Source organism: Rhinatrema bivittatum, chromosome 12, assembly GCF_901001135.1.
Source record: "Rhinatrema bivittatum chromosome 12, aRhiBiv1.1, whole genome shotgun sequence".
NCBI classification, from domain to species: Eukaryota; Metazoa; Chordata; class Amphibia; order Gymnophiona; family Rhinatrematidae; genus Rhinatrema; species Rhinatrema bivittatum.
This window is the reverse complement of record NC_042626.1, coordinates 52962019-52975497: the sequence shown is the minus strand read 5'-3', so window position 1 is coordinate 52975497 and position 13479 is coordinate 52962019.

Below are 13479 nucleotides of genomic sequence, written 5' to 3'. Positions count from 1 at the left end.
TAAAATACCGTGTGTGTGTGTGGGGGGGGGGGGGGGGGGAATACCGCAGTTTAGTTGGACCCTGTGAAACAGTGCATGATGGTGGCCACACATCCCGGGTCTGCCATGTTTTAAAGGGGCCATTCAGCCCCAGAGTTTCACCCTTCTCTGGTAGAGAGTCAAAATCAGTGAGAGCCTATTGAGCTTCCCTCTTCCACCCGCTCACCCCCACCTCAGGGTCATGTGTCCAGAGTTTCATAAAAAATAGATTAAGTGATCGGGCGGTAGCCCCTCCCCTACATTTTCAAAATATGGACTGCCTTTGGCACCATTTTGAAACTGATATCGCTGGCCCTGCACATCTGGGGATAATTGAAATTGGATTGGGGTACCAGGGGAGGGGTTGGGGTGCCTGACAGGGATCAGAGGGCTAGATCTTTTTTTTTTTAAGAACAAGGGGAGAGGCTTGACGATGGCGAGATGGGCTATTAACCAATCACTGAATCTATTTTTTTTTTAACTTTTGCCGCTGTGGTTGAGGGGGTGGGGATGTGAGAAAGAGTCTCAGTAGATGCCCACTGATTTTGACACTCTGCTGGGGGCCGGGGGGAGGGGGGGACTCTGGGGCTGAACGGTCTCTTTAAGGCCAGAGCTCTGGAGCACGGGGACGTGCATTTATGTCTTGCTGCTCACGGTGAAAGCTGGCTACATCTCTCATGGATGGAGGTATGGGGGGGGGGGGGGTGTTATGTTGGGGCTGCTGAGCTCTCATTATTGTCCTTGTAGAGGGGGGGAGGTGTTATAATGGGCCTGCAGAGCCTTCATCATCATTTTTCTAGACAGGTTGTGGATGCATAGCTGAATAATACTTTGTATTCTTTGAGTGGTGGGAGATAACTAATTTCAGTTTTTGCAAACCTCATCCTAGTTTACTCTCAGTTGGAACAAGTCAGGAAAATACAAGCAGCCTTAATTTGTACAAATTCCTATATTTCTGTGTGTATGCATGTATAAAATATATGCGCGTTCTTTTATGAAATAGGTGCATAAACTATGCAGATCCTTGCACTATAAAAATGTGCGCACAAGTTGGTGTGTCTAAAGTTAACGCTGTATTTTATATACTGTGAGCGGCAGTCACACATATCATAAAATATTGTGGATTGTCTCCCCAAAAGTGCCCATGGTGCATTTACATATAGAAACATAGAAACATAGAAATGACGGCAGAAGAAGACCAAATGGCCCATCCAGTCTGCCCAGCAAGCTTCACACATTTTTTCTCTCATACTTATCTGTTTCTCTTAGCTCTTTGGTTCTATTTCCCTTCCACCCCCACCTTTAATGTAGAGAGCAGTGATGGAGCTGCATCCAAGTGAAATATCTAGCTTGATTAGTTAGGGGTAGTAGCCGCCGCAATAAGCAAGCTACACCCATGCTTATTTGTTTTACCCAGACTATGTTATACAGTTTAAGAACATAAAAACATAAGAAAATGCCATACTGGGTCAGACCAAGGGTCCATCAAGCCCAGTATCCTGTTTCCAACAGTGGCCAATCCAGGCCATAAGAACCTGGCAAGTACCCAAAAACTAAGTCTATTCCATGTTTCCATTGCTAATGTCAGTGGCTATTCTCTAAGTGAATTTAATAGCAGGTAATGGACTTCTCCTCTGTCTTTTCCTAGGAAAAGCACAAGACTGAATAACTTAGAAACTTAAACGGCTATATTCAAACTTACCTGGTTAGGTTTTTAAGTTATCTCACTACCTGCAGTTGGAAAACGTTAAGCGGGTATATTCAGCCAGAATATACGGAACAAGTTATCTGGTTATTGATAGCTATCGTTTGCTATTGTTAGCCAGATAACTTCTCAACTAAACGGCCTATTGAATATTGGTCTCTGTTTTATTGGAACTAAATCTCCTAGTTAATAATTGGGAAGAGAAAATCTAAGAAAGCTTTCTCTGCTAACTTAAAGCCTTCTCTACTAGAGCTGTATGCTAGTAAGACTGACAGATACATAATCAAAGCAAGAAAATAAATTTGAGTAGCTGGCAAAAATTAGACAAGGATGCACATTTTTTATTGTTTATTTTTTTATTAGCTAGTTCACAATCCAGTTCAGTGGTTCCAGCAAATGAGACACACGCATACCTAGATTCTGCTGGAAAATAATGGGCATAAAGAATAGATAGTCTCTCTTTTTGATTTGGTAAAGCTCAGAATAGTAGGTGGTATGGTCAGTCTTGGACCAGAGGACTTGAGGATTAGATGATCAAAAATTTCAAGAAGAAGAGAACACATCAATGCACTTCAGCGAAACCAACAAGGACTACAGAACTGTGAGCTTTTCTTGCACACCTGTTACGAAGACAAAGCATGTCTGGCCAGAAACACAAAGAAACACAAAATACACACAGAAATACTCAGGGACACACACAAGGTGGTGTTCAGAGTGAGGCACAAGGGAAGACTCTGGGCCACTCGCGGCATAGGAGACCCTAAGGAGACTTGCGTGCTCAGATTTAAACATCGAATTGGGTGGGGGTAACCTGAACCCCTGCCCGATCCAGCGTAGAAACACGTGGATCCCCTGTGCGAGCCAGCAGCAGCAGCATTTCAGTGATGTCATTGCCTGGCTGCTGTTGCGGGGCCAGTCTCGCGAGAGGAGCAGCGACATTTTGCAGCTCGTACCTTGATACTGGCCCTGCAACAGTAGAAGACTGCTTCACTGAAACGCTGCTGCTGCCTTTTCTCTACTTGGGTTCCCAGCGGGGTGGATTCTGCCAGGCCAGCCCTGCGGTCTCTGCTCCATTTTGTATGCTGGTGTCCCCAGATCGCCGCCTCCTCGGAGCTGCCGCCCTGTGCAAGTGTACAGCTTGTACAGTGAGTTGCGCCAGCCCTGACTAGAACCCATACCAGACACGCCTCCAAAAGAAAACAAGATCCCTTCTTAGTGCCCCCCCAGCAACCACCTTTCCCATCCCTAAATGCTCTGTAATAATCGAAATAGCCAGCAATACATGATACATTACAGGAGGACCTAGCAAGACTGGAAGATTGGGCATCCAAATGGCAGATGAAATTTAATGTGAACAAGTGCAAGGTGATGCATATAGGGAAAAATAACCCTTGCTGTAGTTACACGATGTTAGGTTCCATATTAGGAGCTACCACCCAGGAAAAAGATCTAGGCATCATAGTGGATAATACTTTAAAATCGTCGGCTCAGTGTGCTGCAGCAGTCAAAAAAGCAAACAGAATGTTAGGAATTATTAGGAAGGGAATAGTTAATAAAACAGAAAATGTCATAATGCCTCTATATCGCTCCATGGTGAGACCGCACTTTGAATTCTTTGTACAATTCTGGTCGCCACATCTCAAAAAAGATATAGTTGCAATGGAGAAGGTACAGAGAAGGGCAACCAAAATAATAAAGGGGATGGAACAGCTCCCCTATGAGGAAAGGCTGAAGAGGTTAGGGCTGTTCAGCTTGGAGAAGAGACGGCTGAGGGGGGATATGATAGAGGTCTTTAAGATCATGAGAGGTCTTGAACAAGTAGATGTGAATCGGTTATTTACATTTTCAAATAATAGAAGGATTAGGGGGCACTCCATGAAGTTAGCAAGTAGCTCATTTAAGTCTAATCGGAGAAAATTATTTTTCACTCGACGCACAATAAAGCTCTGGAATTTGTTGCCAGAGGAGGTGGTTAGTGCAGTTAGTGTAGCTGGGTTCAAAAAAGGTTTGGATAAGTTCTTGGAGGAGAAGTCCATTAATGGCTATTAATCAAGTTGACTTAGGGAATAGCCACTGCTATTAATTGCATCAGTGGCCTGGGATCTTCTTAGTGTTTGGGTAATTCCCAGGTTCTTGTGGCTTGGTTTGGCCCCAGTTGGAAACAGGATGCTGGGCTTGATGGACCCTTGGTCTGACCTAGCATGGCAATTTCTTATGTTCTTATGCAGATGTTGCCCAGCCATTCTGCCTCATAGGTCCCCCTGAAGACCCTGCCAGACAGACCTGGTCACATGAGTGCCTGCATTTCTGTTAGGTCTTCTGGTAATTTTTATATTTCCAGCCTGCTAGACAGACCCAGCTACAGCCTGACAGGCAAACCCAGCCGTGTGGTTGCTTTCATTTTGTCACTAGGGCTTCTGACATTCCATGTTAACCACATTACCATTCAGTTTGGCAGTCATTGTTGAATCAGACAAGTACTTAAACCCATACCACCAGGTCATGCTTTCTGTTTCCTTACATTGCTGTACATGTCTAAACAGTTGACAGATCTGGGTTATGCTTGGAACAGATGTGGAAGGCAGTTGTGGATAAAGGGTTGAGATACCAGATAAAAGAATAGATGGTGGGAGAGGGAGGAAGCGGGTTGGTGTTGGGCGGCATACAGGGATTTGTATGTCAAACTGTTCAGACTGGATGGACCAATTTGGTCTTTATTTGTCATCATCTACTATGTCACTATGAAACTGTGTTTGTTGGCTTGAGGGGGTTAAGCAAGAGCAGTGGGGAAAATAATTGCAATGAGCAGACCTGTCCATACAGTTGCTAACATGTTTTCTCTGAAGCTGGAATTGCTGAGAATTTTTCTGTTTCACTGAGTGACTCACATTTGAAGTGGCCGGTTTTGAGAGAGTGCTTTTCTTTCAAGTCCTTTCAAAACATTTTTTGCAATTTCTATCTGGAAAAGGGCAAATAAATGTTTGCTCATGGAGGAACAGTTACTCTTTCTGTATGTTTGGGGTTTTTTTGGCTGCTGGAGCCTATAAAAAGTTCAATTTTTGAGAAACTGGGAATATGTTGTATAGTATTTATCGATCTATCTATATAGGCTGATTGGATAGGGCCTGTCAGGGACTGGTGGGGTGCATTCAGCCCACCAGCCAGTAAGCAGCGTACTCGCGTATCTCGGAACATGCATGAATATATTCTGAGGTACACGCCAGGCTCGTAACACACGCATGGAAGTCCAAAGGTACACGCAAACTTCGAAATGTCCGTGTGCATGTTCTGATATTCCATGAGGACATATGTGCAGTGGGTGGAGGGCTGTGCATATGGACACACTCACCGTCCCTTCTTCACACCGAATGCTGCTGGAGTGGAAGGAGGCTAGGCAGCTGGCCAGACCAGAGGGAGCCTAATAGATGAGTAGAAGGGGAGAAGTACTTACTGGAATTGAGCTGGGGGGAGGGAGTAAATAACCTGGGCAGAAGTGTAGGGAGGGGACTGAGCTGGAGAAGGAGGAAGGGAGTGCTGAGGAGGGGGAAAGGGGATGCTAGGGTTGGGCAGGGGATAGAGGATCAAAGTGTGCTGGTGTCGGGCTGAGGAAGGGGCAGGAAGTACTGGCGTCAAGCAGGGGGGGTATCAGAGGGCTAGGGTGGGGTGGGGAGAGTAGAGAGCTGGAGTTGGGATGGAGAGGGTGATCAATATGCTTGGATCAGGCTGGGGGGGAGGGAGTGCAGGGCTTAGGCTGGGAGAAGGGATCAGTGTGCTGGAGTGGCTGCAGGGATCAGGCAATGGTGGGGGGGAGGGGGGGGCCAGATCAGACTGGGGAGGGGAAGAGAGTCCTGGGGTTGAACTGGGGAGGAGGGCAGTGAAATAGGGGCCTCTGGGTAATTTCACAGGTTTCAACTAGTAAGGGCTTAATGACTCCTTAAGGATCGTTCTGTCCACTGCAGACCGCAGCAAACACAAGCATTATAGATATACCGATGAGAACTGCTCCTCATTGATGCTTCCCTGAGGTGGTGCGAGTTGCTCGCAAGAGAATTACATAAAAGGAAAGCAGAGTTTTACAGGCTGAGCTTTTCAAAAAGACCATCAGGGTTACACATTGATTGTATTACATAAAAAGCTTAAGCTTTGTAAAGCACCAGTGGCTTCACCAGATGTCATGTCCTTGAATGCATCTTGCAATTTCTATAAATAAAAATTGGGAAAAGAAAATCCATCCAGATGAAGAATATTGTTGGCTAGCCTAGTTTACAGTGAGTTGTTAGAAGGTTTGTGTGGCCTGATAAATGCTAACTCTTCTTCTCATCAAATGTCCATTTCCCAAAAAGTGTGTGGGGGGGGTAATATGATCGTAGAAGGGAAAGGATGCAGTCAGTGAAAATTTAGCACAGCACGTCCAAGGGTTGGGGATTTTGCCAGTGGAGAGCCAGCTCTTTGTCACCTTACTTTATTCATTGCTCTGCAATGCAATAAAGCTTTTTCCAGAACATTTTTTTCAGGATTGCAGAATTCCTAAAAGGTGTAACAAGAACTTCCTGCATTTCCATGAATTAAAATGGATTGATTGATTGCCATTAATGAAGCGGTTGGTTAAATAGTGATTTTAAAAAAACAGTAGACGGGTCACAGAGCACTGAACTGTAAGGACAGATATTTATTGTGGCGTTAGAAGCTCCATCATTTGGCAGGGAAAGGGTTCAGAAAATATATTTATTCTGAGCGCTGTTAATACAGAACACATGAAACAAAAAAGTAAAATAACTGTAAGCCAGGAGATTTAGGGATACAGCAAGGACTTAAGTTTGCAACATCATCACAAAGATCCGTGAAGTAGGAAAACTGGATTCAAGATTTATGGATCATGGCCTCACTGCTTTGCAATGCCTATTTTAACACTCAAGACCCATCCTAGCAACTTAACCCTGTTATTTCTTGATGAGATTTACATGCATTATGCTAAAAAATGTTCACAAAACGTGCAGCCAGCTAATTCCACGTTTTGTCCTGGTACAAGTTCCATTCCTATTGTACCAATAACCAACAGGCCCCATTCAACAAAGGAAGCGGTCCATACAACGTTACATTTCCTTTGCCTTCCTAGGCTTCTAGGAGTATTTTAACGAGCAAACTCACATTGACAATAGCCAGTTCAAAGTCACTCTATTTGGTTGACAGTACCTGTTGGCTCACCCACTCTGCTGTTGCCTGCTGTACTACCACAGACCCTACTCAGTCTACACTCATCTCCCTCCCTTGCTTTCAATGCCACGTCCTGTACTTGTGCAAGCTTGGCTGAAATACTGATCATTTGGGGGTAGCTTTACCAAGATAAAAATTTCTGTATAACTTTAGGACAGGTATTCAGCACTGCCTGGACAAAGAGAAACTGGGCCCCAGGAAAGCCCCAACCTCACATCTTTTTTCCTGGTTATCTAGTGGGAGTGCAGGGGATAATGTTCAGATCTTGGGTTTTGGCCAGCTAACTCTAACTTGGCAAACCTTTGGAATATTGACTGCTTAGTGTTTTATGGGTACACGTGTTTGATAGCAGGGCAGATAATGCAGGCTAAGGGATCGGGGCTAAGTCATACTCCAGGAACCAGTCCGAGTGATAAAAACCAAGCTCTAGACACAAGTAAACATTATAATTACATTGTAAATCCACTTCGGGGCATTCTGGTGTAGTTACGCAGGATATCAAAGTGGAGCAAATAAATACATAAATTAGCCAGCCAACTATTCCCTGGAAATTGTATAAATGTTATACTATATCGCTATGCTTTGGTTTTGTGTTCTAAATCTAGGCGTAGGTTATTATAAATCTAGGCGTAGGTTATTATAAATCTAGGCGTAGGAATGTAACTGTGGTGGTTTTATAATAGTAATAGATACTGTGGACTTATATAAGTGGTGTGGTAACACCCATATTCCAGATTTTAAAACAAACTAAATATTAAAACTGATTGAACATCTCAACTCTTCCTGAGCTTCATGTTACAAATTAATTTTTCACTGAGTGTTTATGAAAAGCAATGTAAACAAACAAACTGGGCAGAAGACCTGAGGGTCACATGTGTAGCAGTTACCAGCTCTTCCTTCAGGGATATCACCCCAGCTTCAGGGCAGCTTCATGACTTCTGGATAGTGGGAGGGTGTGACAGGCAGGGCTGACTCTAGGGTCTCATCCATTCATTCTTCCTCCTGCTTCCATCCCAGCCCTGACATGATCCTCTCCCCCCCTCTCCCTCCCATGGGCAGGAGGAGAGCTGCGCTTCCTACCTGTCTTTGCCTCCCGCTCTGCTGCCTCCAATCCCATCTCAATATGCAGGTCTCTCTGGACCTTCCAGCACCTCCCACTCAGACTCCATATTGAAGCCGGCAGAGTAGGAGGCAGACACAGATGCCACTCTCCCGCCCACAGGAACAGGTGGGTTAGGAGGATTTACCAAAGAACTCAGAAGTACAGAGTCCAAGAATTTATGTTTTTTTAGAATGTTTATTTTTCATATTTCATGGTGCAAGTTGGATCTGAAAAGGAACTGCAACACAATTTCTCTGGTATAAGCTGGACGTGATAGGAAACTTCCTTGCTTAAAAGCTAGGAGAGTTTTCCTGTCAGTCAAAGACGGGACTTTGGCCCTGTGAGGGTTTTCATTGGTCCAGGGTCTTTTTAAATACACAGGAGGATAATATGGCTGCTGTCTGGTAAGAAGCAGTGGTGTCCACGTCTTGGCTTGAAGACACAGTAAGTTTATACTACTATATGGGCTAGAGACTTTATTACCATCATTATAATTTAAAACTTATTTTCCTATTAACAGCAGCCTCTCTGACCCCTGAAGCAGGCAATTATTGCTGAAACACTGGCAGTGTCGGGCGGCTTCGCAGGACCTAAGAGAAATTGGTTACAACGCGGTTAAAGTATTCATTACCAATGTGGCGAAAAGCAATTCAGCTCTGATAGTAGCTGCTCGAGTATGGGCATCTTCATTTATTTTTTTGTGTAATAAGTATCTTTCAACGCTTCTCTTAAGGACTGTGGTTATTAAGGAGAGTTAGCAAATAAGATAAAATATATTATCACAAAAAATAAAGACCACAGAATGCTGCTCAAACACGAGTATTAAAGTTCACTTAAAAATTTAAAGCAAAAACGGTGTATTCTAACATCGAGGTTCTCCCTTTTGGGAGTTACCCTTAAAGATACCGGGCATTAAAAGTCTACCCATAAGGATTTGCATTTTCCTGATATTTTGTTTGTTGTTTGAGATTGGGCCAAGCCAACCAAGCTCCAACCCCTCCTTCTGTCTTCCTCTGGTCTCTCTCTCTCTCTCTTTCTTCCCTGCCTCCACACCCCCCTGCCCTCCCTCTTGCCATGTCTTTCTCTTACCCTGCCCCCCACCCTTCCTTCTCCCCAACCTCTGTCTCACTCTCTTTTCTGTTCTCCCCCCTTTCCCTGTCCTATGCTGATTAGTGGCAAGGGGAAGGAGAGCCTGGGCCTGACCACTGCTTTTATCACATGGACGACCTTACAGAGTCCCCTGCGGGCCAAAGCAGCCTTAGAGCCCACAGACACGTAGGCAGAGGACTGGGGCCAGAGCCCCACTGCTCCCCACCTCCTGCCTGGCCAACCCAAGCCCACATCTCCCGCAGGGATTCTGCAGGAAGGGCCAGGTTTTGTTTGGGTCATGACCCCTGTGGCCCAACCCATTCTGATGCCTAAGTATCCCTGTGTCTCAACAATGAGCCCAAGCAGTGAATGGCAGATCTGCAAGCTATCAAATTTCCGTGCTCTAATTACATGAAGAGGACCTCGACTCCGCTAGCTTCAGCTGTAAAGCCTTCCTGATATTCATTCAACATGCAGACGTCATAGACTGAAATCCTAAGCTATACCCCAGATTTGCCAGCTGCAGAATTTTCCTGTCTTACTAAGAGAAGCAATGGGGAGAAAATACACCTTTCATGCTGCCTTGCAAATAAGGAAATGTATTTATACGCTTGGAGAACTAGAAAGGATCATATTTTGCAGTTGACAAAATGTGGGAGGAAGGTCGTTTTCCTTCACAGATGAGCAACGTTTGCAGGAGATGATGGGGACTCATATTTTCATCCTAACAATATTTGTATTTTTTTTTTTTTTTGCTGAAGACCTATAAAACAGAAACTAAAATGTCTAAACTCAGCGGTTCCCATCTCCTCCCATGTTTTGCCAGAGTTGTGGTTTTCAAATTGAAGGTCGTGCTCGAAGGCAGAGCAAGTGATATGATATTCACCAGGCTTTTCTGAATGGAAACAAGCTTAGAGATCTGACAGGGCTGGTGGAACATGAAGGGAACAACATGGGCAAACAGTGCAAGCTTCTGTCAACTCTTCCCCTCCCCCTCCATGTTCTGTTAACGTGCCTCAACCTAACTCAAGAGGAGAGATGGGAGCTTAGATCCTGCCCCCACGCAATTCATGGTTTCCCTGCCAAGACTGCCCATTGGGGCTACTGGGAACTGGTTAAAGACCCCCACATTACTTTATACTAACTCTTGAAGAGGTGATGCCATACATAAAACTTGTTTGCTACCTAGCTGAGCTGGAAGACAACGGCTACATTTATGATAAACGTTCCTGACTGCATTATCTAATGTGATCAAGAAGATAGGGCAGAGGGACTCGGGAACATCCAGGTCTAACATGTGATCAAGAAGATAGGGCAGAGGGACTCGGGAACATCCAGGTTCCACAGTGCAAAACAGAAAAAAAACCCAACATTTTTCTGTGGCAAGGAGGCTCCAGAACAAGGGGCATGGTATGAGGCTGAGAAGAGCCATATTCGGGTGTAATGCAAGGCAGAATTTCTTTACAGAAATATCGGTGGATGCGTGGACCAGTGGAAGTGGTATGGGAAGAAATGATCATGGAAATCAAGAAAGGGTGGCATAGGGTTACAAGATCCTTAGTAGTGGGGATGCAGAACTAATTAAAAAAAAAAGTCAGGTTAGGAGCTCTAGAACCTAGAGATTTTTAGCCCTGCCACAATTCCGCCTTTGGCTTCCTAATTCTTTAGCAATAAATATTTATGTTCGGGGGAAAGGCTTTGCTACTCTGCATCAGAAATCTCAAATTAATTAAGCTGACCTTCACGTTACCAGTCATTAACATGTAAATAGAAGCAGCCCAGAGAGCTGCACCGTTAATTGATAACCAGGTCGCCTCCTAGTAGAGTTGATGACATAATCCATTGTTCCCTTGGTAGCCTGAAATATTGTGGTTCTGACCCCGAGTGCTTAACCCACAAAGTGTATTCTCTCTTTCAGGTCTAGCAAGGAAAAAGGCGGTGACAAAGAAAAATATCAATAGTGGTAAGGAAATAGAACTTTGATTTGTGTGTCCTTTGGTTGTTTTATGTCTTTTACGTTTGCATATTTTATCTTCAAGAATGTGATCTTGAGTTAACCTCTGATGCAGACCTTTTGCCAAAATATAGCCATATCAGGTTCTTTTTAGAGCTCTGTCTATTGTTACTTTTGTTGCTTTTATCACCTATTATTACATGTTATTTCATTGTGTTTAGCATATATTGTCTGAATTGTTTAAGTTTCTCTTAGGACCGGCATTTCAATTAGGCAAACTAGGTAATTGCTTAGAGTAGCAATGTTTGGGGAGAGGGCAAAATTGCCAGCATGACCTGGCCACCATCAGCCAAAGAGAAGAAGGGAGAGGCCAGGCGGGCCTGGCAGCTGCAGAAGAGAGTAGAGGCCCTGAGTGAGAGTGTATGTGAGTGAAAGAAAGCGTGTGTCAGTGAGAGGGAGCCTGTGTATGTGAGAGTGTGAGTAAGAGAGAGGGAGTGTGTCAACGTGTGTGAAAGAGAGAATGAACATGTGCATGTCAGTGTGTTTATATATGAGAGCGCGAGGAGAAAGTTTGTGTGCAGTCCCCTCTTCCCGCTAATCCATGACAATCTCAGGAAATAAAACGTTCCCAGGTTTGGAACGCAGGGGATTTTTTAAATCCTTATTTAATTATTGGATGTTATTTGATGGGTCTGCTGTGTTTTAATGTTTTATTGATTGGGAAATTTTTAAAAAATGTAATGAGTTTTAATTATTGGATGTTTTATTCATCAGCTGTTTTGAAATATTTTCATTGATATGGTTTTACTATTATGATTGATTTATTTTTCTTTATTTTACCTAACTATAATAAACAGGAAAGTTGCCCCTTATCTGCAAATTGAGCTCCGCCCTTCTCTCTCCCTGTACTCTCCAGCTCTGCCTCTCTCTCTGAATGGAAACTGAGCTCCGCACTTCTCTCTCCCTGTACTCTCCAGCTCTGCCTCTCTCTCTGTATGGAAACTGAGCTCCGCACTTCTCTCTCCCTGTACTCTCCAGCTCTGCCTCTCTCTCTGTATGGAAACTGAGCTCCGCACTTCTCTCTCCCTGTACTCTCCAGCTTTGCCTCTCTCTTTGAATGGAAACTGAGCTCCGCACTTCTCTCTCCCTGTACTCTCCAGCTCTGCCTCTCTCTCTGTATGGAAACTGAGCTCCGCACTTCTCTCTCCCTGTACTCTCCAGCTCTGCCTCTCTCTCTGTATGGAAACTGAGCTCCGCACTTCTCTCTCCCTGTACTCTCCAGCTCTGCCTCTCTCTCTGTATGGAAATTGAGCTCCGCCCTTCTCTCTCCCTGTACTCTCCAGCTCTGCCCCTCTCTTTGTATGGAAATTGAGCTCCGCCCTTCTCTCTCCCTGTACTCTCCAGCTCTGCCCCTCTCTCTAAATGGACATTGAGCTCTGCCCTTCTCTCTCCCTGTACTCTCCAGCTCTGCCCCTCTCTCTGTATGGAAATTGAGCTCTGCCCTTCTCTCCAGCTCTGCCCCTCTCTCTGTATGGAAATTGAGCTCTGCCCTTCTCTCTCCCTGTACTCTCCAGCTCTGCCTCTCTCTCTGTATGGAAATTGAGCTCCGCCCTTCTCTCCAGCTCTGCCCCTCTCTCTGTATGGAAATTGAGCTCCGCCCTTCTCTCTCCCTGTACTCTCCAGCTCTGCCTCTCTCTCTGTATGGAAATTGAGCTCCGCCCTTCTCTCTCACTGTACTCTCCAGCTCTGCCCCTCTCTCTAAATGGACATTGAGCTCCGCCCTTCTCTCTCCCTGTACTCTCCAGCTCTGCCCCTCTCTCTAAATGGACATTGAGCTCCGCCCTTCTCTCTCCCTGTACTCTCCAGCTCTGCCCCTCTCTCTGTACGGAAATTGAGCTCCGCCCTTCTCTCCAGCTCTGCCCCTCTCTCTGTATGGAAATTGAGCTCCGCCCTTCTCTCTCCCTGTACTCTCCAGCTCTGGCTCTCTCTCTGTATGGAAATTGAGCTCCGCCCTTCTTTCTCCCTGTACTCTCCAGCTCTGGCTCTCTCTCTGTATGGAAATTGAGCTCCGCTCTTCTCTCGCCCTGTACTCTCCAGCTCTGCCTGTCTTTCTGAATGGAAATTGAGCTCCGCCCTTCTTTCTCCCTGTACTCTCCAGCTCTGCCCTTCTCTCTAAATGGACATTGAGCTCCGCCCTTCTCTCTCCCTGTACTCTCCAGCTCTGCCCCTCTCTCTGTATGGAAATTGAGCTCCGCCCTTCTTTCTTCCTGTACTCTCCAGCTCTGCCTCTCTCTCTGTATGGAAAGTGAGCTCCGCCCTTCTCTCTCTCTGTACTCTCCAGCTCTGCCCCTCTCTCTGTATGGAAATTGAGCTCCGCCCTTCTTTCTCCCTATACTC